This window comes from Eubalaena glacialis, chromosome 6 (assembly GCF_028564815.1).
Source record: "Eubalaena glacialis isolate mEubGla1 chromosome 6, mEubGla1.1.hap2.+ XY, whole genome shotgun sequence".
In the NCBI taxonomy this organism is placed as follows: domain Eukaryota; kingdom Metazoa; phylum Chordata; class Mammalia; order Artiodactyla; family Balaenidae; genus Eubalaena; species Eubalaena glacialis.
In genome coordinates, this window is record NC_083721.1 from 57,329,212 (window position 1) to 57,342,241 (window position 13,030).

At 35.3% G+C, this 13,030-nt stretch overlaps 1 non-coding gene across 1 annotated transcript; it reads left to right on the forward strand.

Moving 5' to 3' along the window:
- Positions 1-2,861: 2,861 nt before the first annotated feature.
- On the forward strand, positions 2,862-2,968 carry LOC133094223 (U6 spliceosomal RNA). Its single transcript, XR_009701435.1, has one exon. It is a non-coding gene; the product is annotated as a U6 spliceosomal RNA (small nuclear RNA).
- The last annotated feature ends 10,062 nt before the right edge of the window (positions 2,969-13,030 follow it).

Consider the following 13,030-nt stretch of genomic DNA (forward strand, 5'->3'; position numbering starts at 1 on the left):
TTAAACCAATTATTTTTACTAGGAGGGAAAATGATTTCAGTAACTGAAATGTTTAGCCAAGACACTGGATGGTGCTTTTTACCTGCCATAGCAATTAAAATGTCTCTAATAAAATACCACTGAGATAAATTAGAGTCCTTTATTCAGAGCTCATCAGAGAAGATCTAATTTATAGCATTGACTATAACATGTTAAAAAGTCTCTATTTGAAAGCTAATTCCATGATAAATTTTAATCATGTGGCTAGAACTAGCTTCAAAGCTGTATTAATTATACATTTAAGCTCTACATACAAACTCGTACATTACAGTACAGCCAGAACATGTAAAATATAGTCTGAACCAAATTAAAATATGCCAATTTCCTCAGCAGTTATTTGCTTTTGATATACTATAGTTATTTCAGCCCATTCTTTATAAACATTAAATTACTGCTGTGTTTTCTCAGCCATTTTGCTTCCTTAGAAAGAACTCCAGGCTCTGGTTAACTCCATGGCCTGATTTTCTACTTTCACAGAGTACAAAGCAGATATCCATCCAAGATAAATACCTTAATAAAAGGGGTGAAAATTGCTGGCAAGTTTCACCTCCTTATCCCAAAGTCTGTTCACCCCACCCACTGTAATTCCTAGTCTCACCCTCTTATTACTCTCTCTCTAGGTTTTCATCTCTGGCATCAAAATCACAGGGCACGTCACCAGAGTCCCTGTTAAGTACAGGCATGCACTCCCTGTTTCAAAAACAGCCTAAAGCTGCAGCCGGTCAGCAAACTTACCAGTCTTCGACAAGATAAGGAGCTTGTTCCATATGTAAATGAACATTTCATTCTCCATCTAGAAAGTCTTGGTACCAAGAAAAGATCAAGTGAATTGAATAGTGTGCTTAGCGCTGTCACTGAGTATTACATGTATGTAATACCTCACGCAGTAAAAAATTCAAATGAAAATTTGTAGATTAAAAATTTAGCCTATTTCACTTCTCCTGTCCCCTAGTTTCCTAGTTTCATTCCCTGGAGGTAGCTTGATCATTTTACAGATGTTCAATGCATATAAAAGCATACAAGTGTAAAACAAACAACAACGACAAAAACAAAAACTTGTACTATACACCATATTCTTCCCTTTACTCTTTTAACATTATATATTGGAAACTGTCCAAAATCAGTACATATAGAACAGCTTCATTCTTTAAAAGGTTGCATAGAATCCCATGCCATACAGGTACATAGTTTACTTAACCAGTGTCCTAATATAGATATTTATGCTGCTTCCAATCTTTTTGTTATTTCAAACAGCCCTATAAGGAATATCCTTGTATATTTGTCACTTAAGACGTGACAAGCATAGCTGTGGATAAATTCCCAGAGTAGTATTGCAGGATCAAAGAATATATGCATTTGCAATTTTGATAAGATATTGTTAAATAGCCTTTTATAGAGTTTATAGCAAATTATATAACTAATAGCAGTGTATTGAATACCTATTTTCTCACACCCCTTTCAATATAGCATGCTATCAGAATTCTTTTATCTTTGCCAAACTAACAAGGGAAAATGGCACTTCCTTGTAGATTTAACTTAAATTAATTTTTTTCCTATTATATATTAAGTGAATACCTTTTCATATGTTAAGACCCATTTGTATTTCCTTTGATACCAACTGTTTTGATCCTTTGTCCATTTCTTGTAGGATTATTGGTCTTCTTCTCACATATTTATTTATATATGCTGAGAAACATATCCTTTGGTCTATGTCATGAGTTGCAGACAAAATATTTTCCCCTGGCTTGTCATTTGTGTTTTTTCCTTTGTTTATGGATTTTAATGACAAGATAATTTTGTTTTAATTTTATATGGTCAAATTAATCTATCTTTTAATTTAAGATTTCTTAGTTTTGGATTAACCCTAGAAATGTCTTCCCAACCTTGAAATGTTTTACATACACACACACACACACACACACACACACACACACCTGTGTGTATACATACATAATATTTCTATAGTATACTTTTTACTTTTATTTTTAAATTTAAATCTTTGAAACATTTGGAATTTAGGGATAAAAAATGAGGTAAGAGTCCAAAAATAATTTTATTTTCCAGATTACTATCCAGTTGTCCCAATACCATTTATTAAATAATTCATCACTTACCTACTGATTTGCTATGCCATTCTTGCCATACACTAATATCCAACACATATTTGTGTCTACTTACAGACTTTCTTTTCTATTCCATTTATCTGCATGTTTATTCATGCATTATTATTATATTAATGCAATTACTATAACTCTATATTTTAAAATATGGGAGAGACTGTAACTTGTTACTCTTCTTTGCCCAGACTTTTCTTGAATATTTTTCCCTATTTTCCATGTGACTCAACCCTTCCAGTTCAAAAAACAAATGAACAAATAAATAACACTCTTATTGTATTTACTGATATAGAATTTATTACTTACATTAGGAAGAGCTGATATCTTTATAACATTGAATCTTCCTATTTAAGAAAATGTATGCTTTCCTTATTTGTACAGATTTTGTATATTTCTTGTTAAATTTATTTCTATAAATTTTTTTCTACTGTAAATGTGATATTTTCTTCCATTAGAACTTCCAGTTGGTTATTGTCTGTACTTATGAAAGTTGCTTGCTGTTTATTATTGTACTCAGCCATTTATAAATTCTTCTATTGTTTGTTACAATTGTTCAGTTGATTCTTTTGCATATTCATGTAAGCAAGTATAACATTTGCAAATAATGATAATATTACATTCTTTTTCAAATATATATGACTCATTCTCTCCTCTCTAATTGTACTGGCAAGTACCTTCAGAACCATGTTAAAAAAGTAGTAGTGAGTGCTCACTTGGGCAACACACATGCTAAAATTGGAGCAATACAGAGAAGATTAGCATGGCTTCTGAGCAAGGATGACACAGAAATTTGTGATACGTTCCATATTTTTTCTCCTCAGGCATGGGACACGAAAGCAAAAATAAACAAATGGGACTACATCAAAATAAATAGCTTTGCACAGCAAAGGAAACTATCAACAAAACAAAAAGGCGGCCTACAGAATGAGAGAAGGTATTTGCAATATCAGATATATCCAATAAGGGGTTGATATTTAAAATACATAAAGAATTCATACAACTCAATATAAAAAAACAAAAAAACAACCCAGTTAAAAAATGGGCAGAGGCCCTGAATAGAAATTTTTCTACAGATAGCCAACAGACACCTGAAAAGATGCTCAACATCACTAATCATCAGGGAAATGCAAATCAAAACCACGGTGAGCTACCACATCATACCTGTCAGAATGGCAATCATCAAAAAGACAAGAAACAAGTATTGGCAAGGATGTGGAGAAAAGGGAACCCTTGTTTGTGGGATTATAAATTGGTGGAGTCACTATGGAAAACAGTATGGAGTTTCCTCAAAAAATTAAAAATAGAACTGCCATATGATCCAGCAATTTCACTTGTGGGTATTTACCCAAAGAAAACAGAAACACTAATTTGAAAAGATTTATGCACGCTATTGTTTCACTGCAGCATTAAATAGCCAAGATATGGAAACAATCTAAATGTCCATCAATAAATGAATGGATAAAGAAGATGTGGTACATATATACAATGGAATATTAGTCATAAAAAAGAATGAAATTTGCCATTTGTGGCAACATGAATGGATCTAAAGGATATTATGTTAAGTAAAATAAGTCAGACAGAAAAAGACAAATACCAGATGATTTCACTTATATGTGTAAGCTAAAGCACAAACAAACAAAACAAATGAAAACAGACTCAGAGAACAAACTGATGGTTGCTGGGAGGTGGGAGACAAAATAAGTAAAGGGGATTAATAGGCACAAATCTTCAGTTATAAATAAGCCATGAGGATGCAACATACAACATAAAGAATATGGTCAATAATATCTTAATAACTTTGTATGGGGACAGATGGTTACAAGATTTCTCATGATGATCATTTCATAATGTATGTAAATGTCAAATCACTATGTAGTATACCTAAAATTAACATATTATTCTATATCAACTATATTTCAATTTAAAAAAGGAAAAAAAGTAGTGACAGTGGACACTCTGGCTTTATTCTTGACATTATGGGGATTTTCTCATTGTGTTTTCACTGACATCATACTGGCTTTTAGGTGGTAACTATTAATTTAAAATGTGGCCATACAGTCCCTAGTTTATTGAGTTTTTTTCCAATACTTGATTGGTAGGATTATATGATTTCTCTTATTTGTTCTCCTCTAGGTGAATTATATTAACAGAGTTACTAATGTTGGATTATTTTTCCATTTCTGGAATAAGCTAGTACTATTATCCCCACCACGCTCAGTCATTGTCCAGAGGCAGCCCAGGGAAAGGAAGTATGGTTTTGGTATGAACACCATGGTGGGTTTAAAGGGGTTGCCAGCTGGAGTCTGTCATCAGCTACGCTCCTCACAGCAGATTCTCTTGAAGGAGATTTGAGCAGCACATTTTTACGCCACCACATCAGTCAGTAAAGGACTAGAAGTCAGAAAACTTGAGCTCCAGAACTATGACACCAACCAGTTATCACTGTTATCTTAGACAGGTCATGTGCTTTCTGAGCCTCACCGTTTCCTTGCTTGATAAAGACAGACATAATAACAGGGCACATGCATTTAAAGTGCTTGAAAGAGATTCTGGTACATACTGTGCTATAAATATTAGCTATGAGGATTATTATTATTCTTACCAAAAATCCCTTCAGAGAGGAGCCCCAGAACCTGGAACACAACAGTAGCTGCCATTTCTTGAGCACTTATTACATACATGCCAGGCAGTCAGTGTTGGCAAAGAGAGGATCAGAAGGGAAGAGAGAAAGAGAAAGGAAGGAAATGTGGCACTTAAGTGCTGTTACCACCTTGAGCAACTTACACTAAAGGAAGAGGCTCTCTTGCATTTAGAATTTGCTAGAACAAAAGACAGACTTATAAGGAAGAAGTAATAAAGTAAGCCAAAAAATTCCTTCCTGGACGTGTTAAGTTTACTGAAAAGAAAAGACAGCAAGGATTTAGGGTGTCAGCAATGTTCAGAATAGAGTAGGCCCTTGGCTGGAGCTTTCATTTCATCCCCTGGGTCCCCCTGGTGGCAGGATGGGTGAAGGAAGATGAGCAACATCAACAGATACATAGCAAGGGTTTAGCACAGGCGAACATGACTTCTGATCCTGCATCTCCCACTTACCAACTCTGAACAAAATCCTTAACTTTCTTGTCCTCGTCCTCTAAAGGGACTGTTCTGAGGAATAAATGAGATAATTATGTACAATTTATGTAAAGCATTTGACATAGAATAGCTGCTTAATAAGCATGGCTATTATTATTAAAGCATAACTCATATGTTTTATAATGACCTAAGTTTTACTTATAAAACTACTCTCCATATGGGGACATGTGTATGCATATGGCTGATTCGCTTTGTTGTGCAACAGAAAGTAACACAGTATTGTGAAGCAATTATACTCCAATAAAGATCTATTAAAAAAAAAAAAAAACTACTCTCAGAAATGATGTTAATTTGGAAATTCCCTGGCAGTCTAGTGGTTAGGACTCTGCTCTTTCACTGCAGGGAGTACGGGTTAGATCCTTGGTCGGGGAACTAGGATCCCGCATGTCACATGGTGGGACCAAAAAAAAATGATGTTTTTAGTAAGTATTGATAGCCACCAAAAATATTTTTCATGAAGTTTAATCTTAGAACTTTTGGGAAAAATCACATAATCTACAATGTTTTTCAATAATTACACTTATGCTCTAATTGCAGTTCTGACCTTGCACTGAAAAAAATTTAAAAGAACATTTTTTTTTAATAAATTCACCTCTAATGGACAAACTAGCTGAAACGATCATTTTAAAATAAATACTATCCAAAAGCTACTCACTTTCCAACTCCTAAGTCGCGTGCAATAGTTAAAAATATGAGAACCTAAGGCACAAATACCATCATTATATTAAGATGGTCTTTTATGTAAACATGAATCAACACATGCCTGACAGACTATAGTAGTAAATTTGGAGATATGGAAGTTCTTGTTTCAATGGATGAAATATGCATGCTTTTGAAAAATTCAAATGTGAGCTTTTTTTTATCTAAGAGATTTCTTCTGATCTGAAAGGGTAGCAAAGATCAGGTTAAAAGTTTGCATGAAAACGTGCACCAAATCTTTAAAAAGCAAAGATCACAGTTGATATAAGATGGTTTCTAGAGAGAAAGCATTTATTGTACAGCCTTGTAATTGTTTCCATTCACATGGAACAACTCCAGCTGCTTTCAAAAATCAACAAATGATAAGCAGAAGGAAGATGGGAAGAAACAACAGCACTTTTGTTATGTCCAACTGATAAACACTGGGCTGCATATATATTATGCTAAGCGTAATTAAGCACAGAATTAACATCATTTGTAATGCAGTGCAATAAGGCAGCTGAGACAAATGAAAAAAAAAGGTCTGCAACACATTGCTTTGATGATCTAAATTGACACTGCCAAGTTATGTATTTACAAAAAATATGGACAAAGGGTCAAATACATAATTTTTTTCTAGATGTATGTGCATAGGCTATGACTAAAGGTCTGAAGCAATTTTCATCCTGTTATTCATCTAGTTTGATAGATCTTAACCTTCCATGAACCATGTCTCTCACAGTGTATCTAATTACCTAGAATGGATCCAAAAACAGTCCTAACCCTGCATTTTAGTAGCTAAAGCATCATAAACAAAAGATAAATCTTTTCCTTGATAAAACTTTGGAGATAAAAATTTACAAAAGAAGTCAAGAACAAATTATTGAATGTTTTTAATGTTTTAAGTACCGGGCAAGCACTTGAAATATGTCATTAATTCACTCAACAAACATTTACTGAGTTCATACTCTTTGATGAGCAGGTACTCTATTTAAGTGTTGAAGACGTAAAGGTTATAAGGATATCACAATCTAGTGGCAGTGACAAGTATATATAGATACAATTTCGATACGATACGAAATGCAGTGATAGCAGAAGGTCCTGGTGTAGAGTGGGAATAAGTGTAGGGGCGGGAGGAATGCCCAGAGACAAGGTATTTTACCTAATTTTGCGGGAGAAGAGAGTCAAGAATAGCTTCTCAGAAGAGATGATCACACTGGGACTGCAAAAATGAATAACGGTTGATTTTCATAATAATCTCTAATAATTCCCGTAAGTAGGTAACATTATTCCCATTTTATAGATGAGGAAACAGATGTACTCTGAGTTAGAGATAATAACTGGTAGGACCAAGTCTACCTGATCCCAATATCATACCTTTCCTATTGTCTCTGAAGATCGAGAAAAATACTCTGTATGTCTCTCCAAGTCACAGAATTTTTTCACCATTACTTATTTCATTTAGCAATTCCAGTACACTGTTCCCTTCTTGCAATTCTCACCATGCTCAGCTAAAAGAATATATAGTAATTGCTGGCTTGTATTTCTGCCATATACTCTTAGAAATTCTCATGAAAACCCAAGATATTACAGTTGTCACAGAGAAGAATAGATATGAAAATCTAAAACTGTCACTGGGAAGAATGGAAGCCCTATTAAGACTTTTATAATAAATGTCTGGAAACATTTCCTTTAATTGATCAAATAGTCTCAGATTTAATCAGAGGGAGAGGCAGTAGTCTAAAGATCATCTAGAAAAAGAGTTTATTTATCTCTCCTCATGATGGGATACAGTAAGATTTTCTTGATCTTTTGCCTACCTCAACCTACTATAGTCTCCAATTGCAAGAGACTATGTAAGAGCTGTAGGAATTTAAGAGCCATCCTGAGTGGGAAAAACTCACTTTCTTGTGTATCTCCCCTTTACTACTCACACGGAACACTTCACTTCTGACACTTCTGGTCACCAAATGTGTGGGAATTTTTCCCACACCAAGCAATTCTGTGACACCAGCTGGGTGTCCCACAATTTAACTCAACCCTGACACTATCAACCTGGAGATAGAGCCAGATCCATAGTTTACGGGCTCAGTCCCACAAGACTGCTCCCCACCCCAATTTCAAATAGCAAGTCCAGGTTGTCACCTGTGTTTCTGACCTATCAGCTATAAATCCCCAAAACCCTCACCTTGGGTTCAATTAATTTGCTAGAGTGGCTCACAGAATTAAGGAAAACAGTACACTTGCTGTTTACTGGTTTATTATAAAAGGATATGCTAAAAGATACAGATGAACATCCAGATGAAAGAGATGTGTAGGGCAAGCTATGTGGGAAGGGGCACAGAGCTTCCATGCTCTCTCCCAGAGCACTGCTCTCCTAGCACTTCCAAGTAGTCACCAACCCAGAAGCTCTTCAAACCCATACTTTAGGGATTTTTATAGAGGCATTATCACCTAGGCATCATGGATCATTAACTTCATTGCTAGCCCCTCTCCTTTCTCTGGAGGAGGGCTGAAAATTCCAAGTTTCTAATCATGGCTTGATCTTTCTGGTGACCAGCCTCCATCCAGGATCCCACCAAGAGTTACCTAATTAGAACAGAAGGCAGAGACCAATATATACATATATATTTTTTTTTCCTGCTATCTCACACATCCTAATCACCTATTGCCAGCAGTTCATGATACTTTATATTTAGCTATCTATGGAAGCACACTAAGATACGTCATCAACATCATCATCATCACTGAGCCATAAAATAGGAGATCTGGAGGGATCCACAGATGTGTTCATTTAACAGATATTTATCGATGATGTACTATGTGCAAGGCAACATGCTATCCACTAAGTAATTAAAGTTGAGCAAGCCATAGTGCCTGACATTAGGGGTTTGCCATCCATGGTGGGAGACAATCAGGCAAGAATATAAGTGCATGTGCTCCAGCCCCCTTACTTAACACATGTGGAAAAGAGGATAAGAAAATAAGTAGTTTATCAAACTCTGATTATGCATTGTTGATGGGAGTGGAAGCTGATATAACCTTTTTTGGAAGACAATTTGGAAATGCCTTTTAAATTTGCAAATGTTCTTATTCTTTAACATAGACATCCTAAACAGAAATTTATCCTTCAGATGTACTTACAGAAATTCCAAAAATAAGTGTTTGAGAATATTAATGCAGTTTTGATTGTATTAGAGAAACACTGGGAACAATCTAAATGTCTATCAACTGATTGATTGAATGAAGTATAGAATACTGTGTAGCAATTTAAAAGATGAAATAGATTCAACATAATGTAAACACAAGAGGTTATTCAAGAGCTATTGGTATGTGAAAAAACACATGGATGGTATAGTTCTATCTTTGTTTAAAAAGGAAAAAATCACCACAAGTAAATGTTTAGAAAAATAAATAGCAGAGAAATGTATATTCAACTATAAACAGTGGTTAATACAATGGCTTCAGGTACTTTCTATCTTTTACGTTAACATTTTGTAATGCTGGATTTTTTTTCTAAATAAAAAGTGTGTTTGACTAAGCTGATGTGATTTATAAACACTGTAAACACTGTATCTTTCAAAAAATTTGACATTTCTAGGTTTTTATATTTATGAAAGTTATTTAAAAACTGTAAAGGTTTAAATAAATTATGGGATTATCTATTTATATTAATGCTAAATAATATTAGACATTATTTTGAGGTACTCTGAAAGAGAATATACTTATACAGAAAAAAGATTTTAAAACCATTAAAAATAACATTAAGAATTAGGATAATGACATAGTTTCCCAGTTTCTTTCAAGAATTCCTGAACTTTAATCCAGGTCCCTGGAGTCCTAGTCTAATTCTGTTCCTATGCAGTTATCTCTTGCCTATGGGTAATCTCTTAAAACTCTTGCTCAAAGGCAAAAACTCTTCTAAGCAACACTAATTCTCATTACAGAAAATGCAAATACTGGAGTGTTTCTATGAATGGAAAAGAAAGCTGCTATTATTGCTAATAAGCACTTTTGATGATACACTGTGGAAACTGTAAACTTTATAACACATGAAAGTAAAGCTGAAACAACCAGTGACTTAGCCTGTCAACACGAAGGCCTCACAGTTATCTAGAACTCGTAGTTACCGCAGCATTTGTCAGCTATTTTTGTACAAAGTAATCATAATCTTATACAAATAAAATATTTATATTTGGCTAGAAGAAGATGTAACATGAGGGTCCCCTCTTGCCCAAACAGAAAACTATCAAACTGAGATCAGCAACTCTCTGTGTAAGAATGAGAGGAATGACTGAACAATTGAAGTTCCCATGCTTCTGGGCAAACTGCAGCCAGGTTCTGAGCTCACTTAAAGAAGAAAAGTTTGCTTGAATAGCAAAATCAAGTGTAAAACCATCTAACAGGGACTTTAATATATGCTGAATGTTCTCTTTGCAAATTCATAGAATTCACACCATAAATTGAAGAAGGTTTAAGGAATGTAAAATTTATCAGTCTTCAGATTTGGCTACTTCAGTGTATAGAAGTGAAAAGTGAAGATATAATTTTATTCAACTCAGGCTTTGAATTGCCCATTTGGGTGGCTGAGTATATAAGGGGATGTTAAGATAAAAATTTCTGCTGAGACTTTAAGACAAGAGGCATGAGATAACAAAAACACTTGTGAAACAGGCCAGCCACTGTGTGTTCTGATATTTACAACTGAAAACACTCCTAAATTATATAGGTGTCTAAATCTTATGTCTCCAGCTTTGAAGGCAAGAATCATGTGCTTGGACTCATTCAGCGTTGGACTTCAACTAAGTCATTGACATGACTCCTATTTCCCATTTTCCATGTACATTTCCCTAAATTTACCTTTAGAGAACTGCATGGAAAACTCCATTCTAGTGAGCCCTCAGCATACCTTGAGGCAGAAATTGGCACCTTACTAGAGGGTGTATGGGAGATAGTTTTTGCTTCCCCACAATGGCTAAGACTTAGAGGAGTCAAGGACATCTATAAAATGACCATATCCATTTCTCTACTTTCCGACAATAATGACCAAATTTATAAGGCTATATGACACTTTCAGTGTGCTATTTGTTCCAAGTTTTATTGTTATAACAACATAATAACATCAATACTTTTAATTCCTCCATTTTACAATGATAAAACTGAGGCACAGAGAGGTTAAGAAACTTGCCTGAGGTCACACAGTCGATAAGTATTAGCAATGACATTCGAATCTAGGCACTTTGAAACTGGATGCTAAGTTCGGACAGTTACAGAAACACTTCTCATTTGCAGGCTCCGGTTTTGGGTAACTAGTTTAACCAATATTTCCTTTCACCCAAAAATACATATTGAACAGTATTTTATAAGACAATCTACAGGGACTTCCCTGGTGGCGCAGTGGTTAAGAATTTGCCTGCCAATGCAGGGGACAGGGGTTCAACCCCTGGTCCAGGAAGATCCCACATGCCGCGGAGCAACTAAGCCCGTGCGCCACAACTACTGAGCCTGCGCTCTAGAGCCCGCACACCACAACTACTCAGCCCATACGTCGCAACTACTGAGCCCACGTGCCACAGCTACTGAAGCCCGTGAGCCTAGAGCCCGTGCTCCACAACAAGAGAAGCCTCTGCAGTGAGAAGACCGCACACCACAACAAAGAGTAGCCCCCACTGGCCACAACTAAAGAAAGCCCGTGCACAGCAACGAAGACCCAATGCAGCCAAAAAATTTAAAAAAAGAAAAAAGAAAATCTACAGCACACATTCAAAAAAAAAAGAATTAGGGAGCATTTGTACATGATATATTTGCTAAATATTGTGATCAGTGTTGTTCAAAACATAATTTGACATTACATTTTACAATTATTTTGATGAGATTTCATGATGTTATAGCATCATCTTAAGAAGTACATCACTTGTGAGAGAAATATAATAAAACCTGTTTTATCTTCATTCTGCCTATAACTAAATTTTTGCCTTAGGATAATTCAAAGGGTCATAAATATTGTCTAGATACACAGAAAATACAATTATTAATGAATACTGGAATCTAAGGGCAAGTATCCACATATGTGAAGGGAAATACTAATTATATGTGACATTTTTCAGGGCTCTATCATTATTTTAGCATTTTTTCCATAGTCTATTAAAAATTGTTCAATGTCACAAACAAAATCTTTACACTAAGAGTCTCAAATTTTCTGAATTTAGAAAAAGTACTAAACATACACCAAGAAGCCAGAGAAACCAGCTTTACCCTAAACTAACAATATCACACTTGGAAAATCAGTTGTTTTTCTGATTCAATCTGGAAAGTTAGGATAATGACTCAGCTTCTTGAAAAATACCAGAAGCCTAGTGGCTGTCAGGAAATGTCGGTGGTTACATATGATAGATGGGAGAAACTTAGTGTGCATAGAATTGTGTCCTTTCCTCCAGCTTTGGTCTGTATGCTGTTTTCCTGTTCAGGAGTGTGGGAGTTTAAAAGAAACCTCCTTAAAAGGAACACAAAGACTCTATTCCACTATGCATGATATTGAGAAAAAAAAAGTTCCAGTAAGCCAAAGAGCTTTGGTTCTGTGGAAGTGAGGCTAGTGGGTTCAAGAGTCATTGGTAAATGGCCTTCTGAACTAGGATGAGGCAGGAAAATAAATGCTGCCCCTAATTCTGGACCCTAGGAAATAACAAAATTCCTTCACTGCCTTCCATCCACATCGTAGCTGACTCTGTTCATATCAAATGTTCATTTTCCACATAAAATATTCCAATAATAATTTTGAAAAGAGGGTCTCCCTCAAAATGGATACTCCTAGCCTCCCGTGCAGCTAGAAGTGGCCACATGTACAGTTTTGATCAACGATACATAGGTAGAAATCTGTTGGGTCTTTCTGGTAAAGTTTTATTTTCCTGGCATAGGCCTGAGTCTTCCTTGCTGTTGCACCTTTTGCTTCTTTGTCCCGCCTAGAATGCAGGTATGAAGTTGGATTGTGACTATACATTAATACTGGGGTAAAGCTGCTTACTAAGGACGTTGGAATAAAAAGAGGAAGGCAGACTCGGATG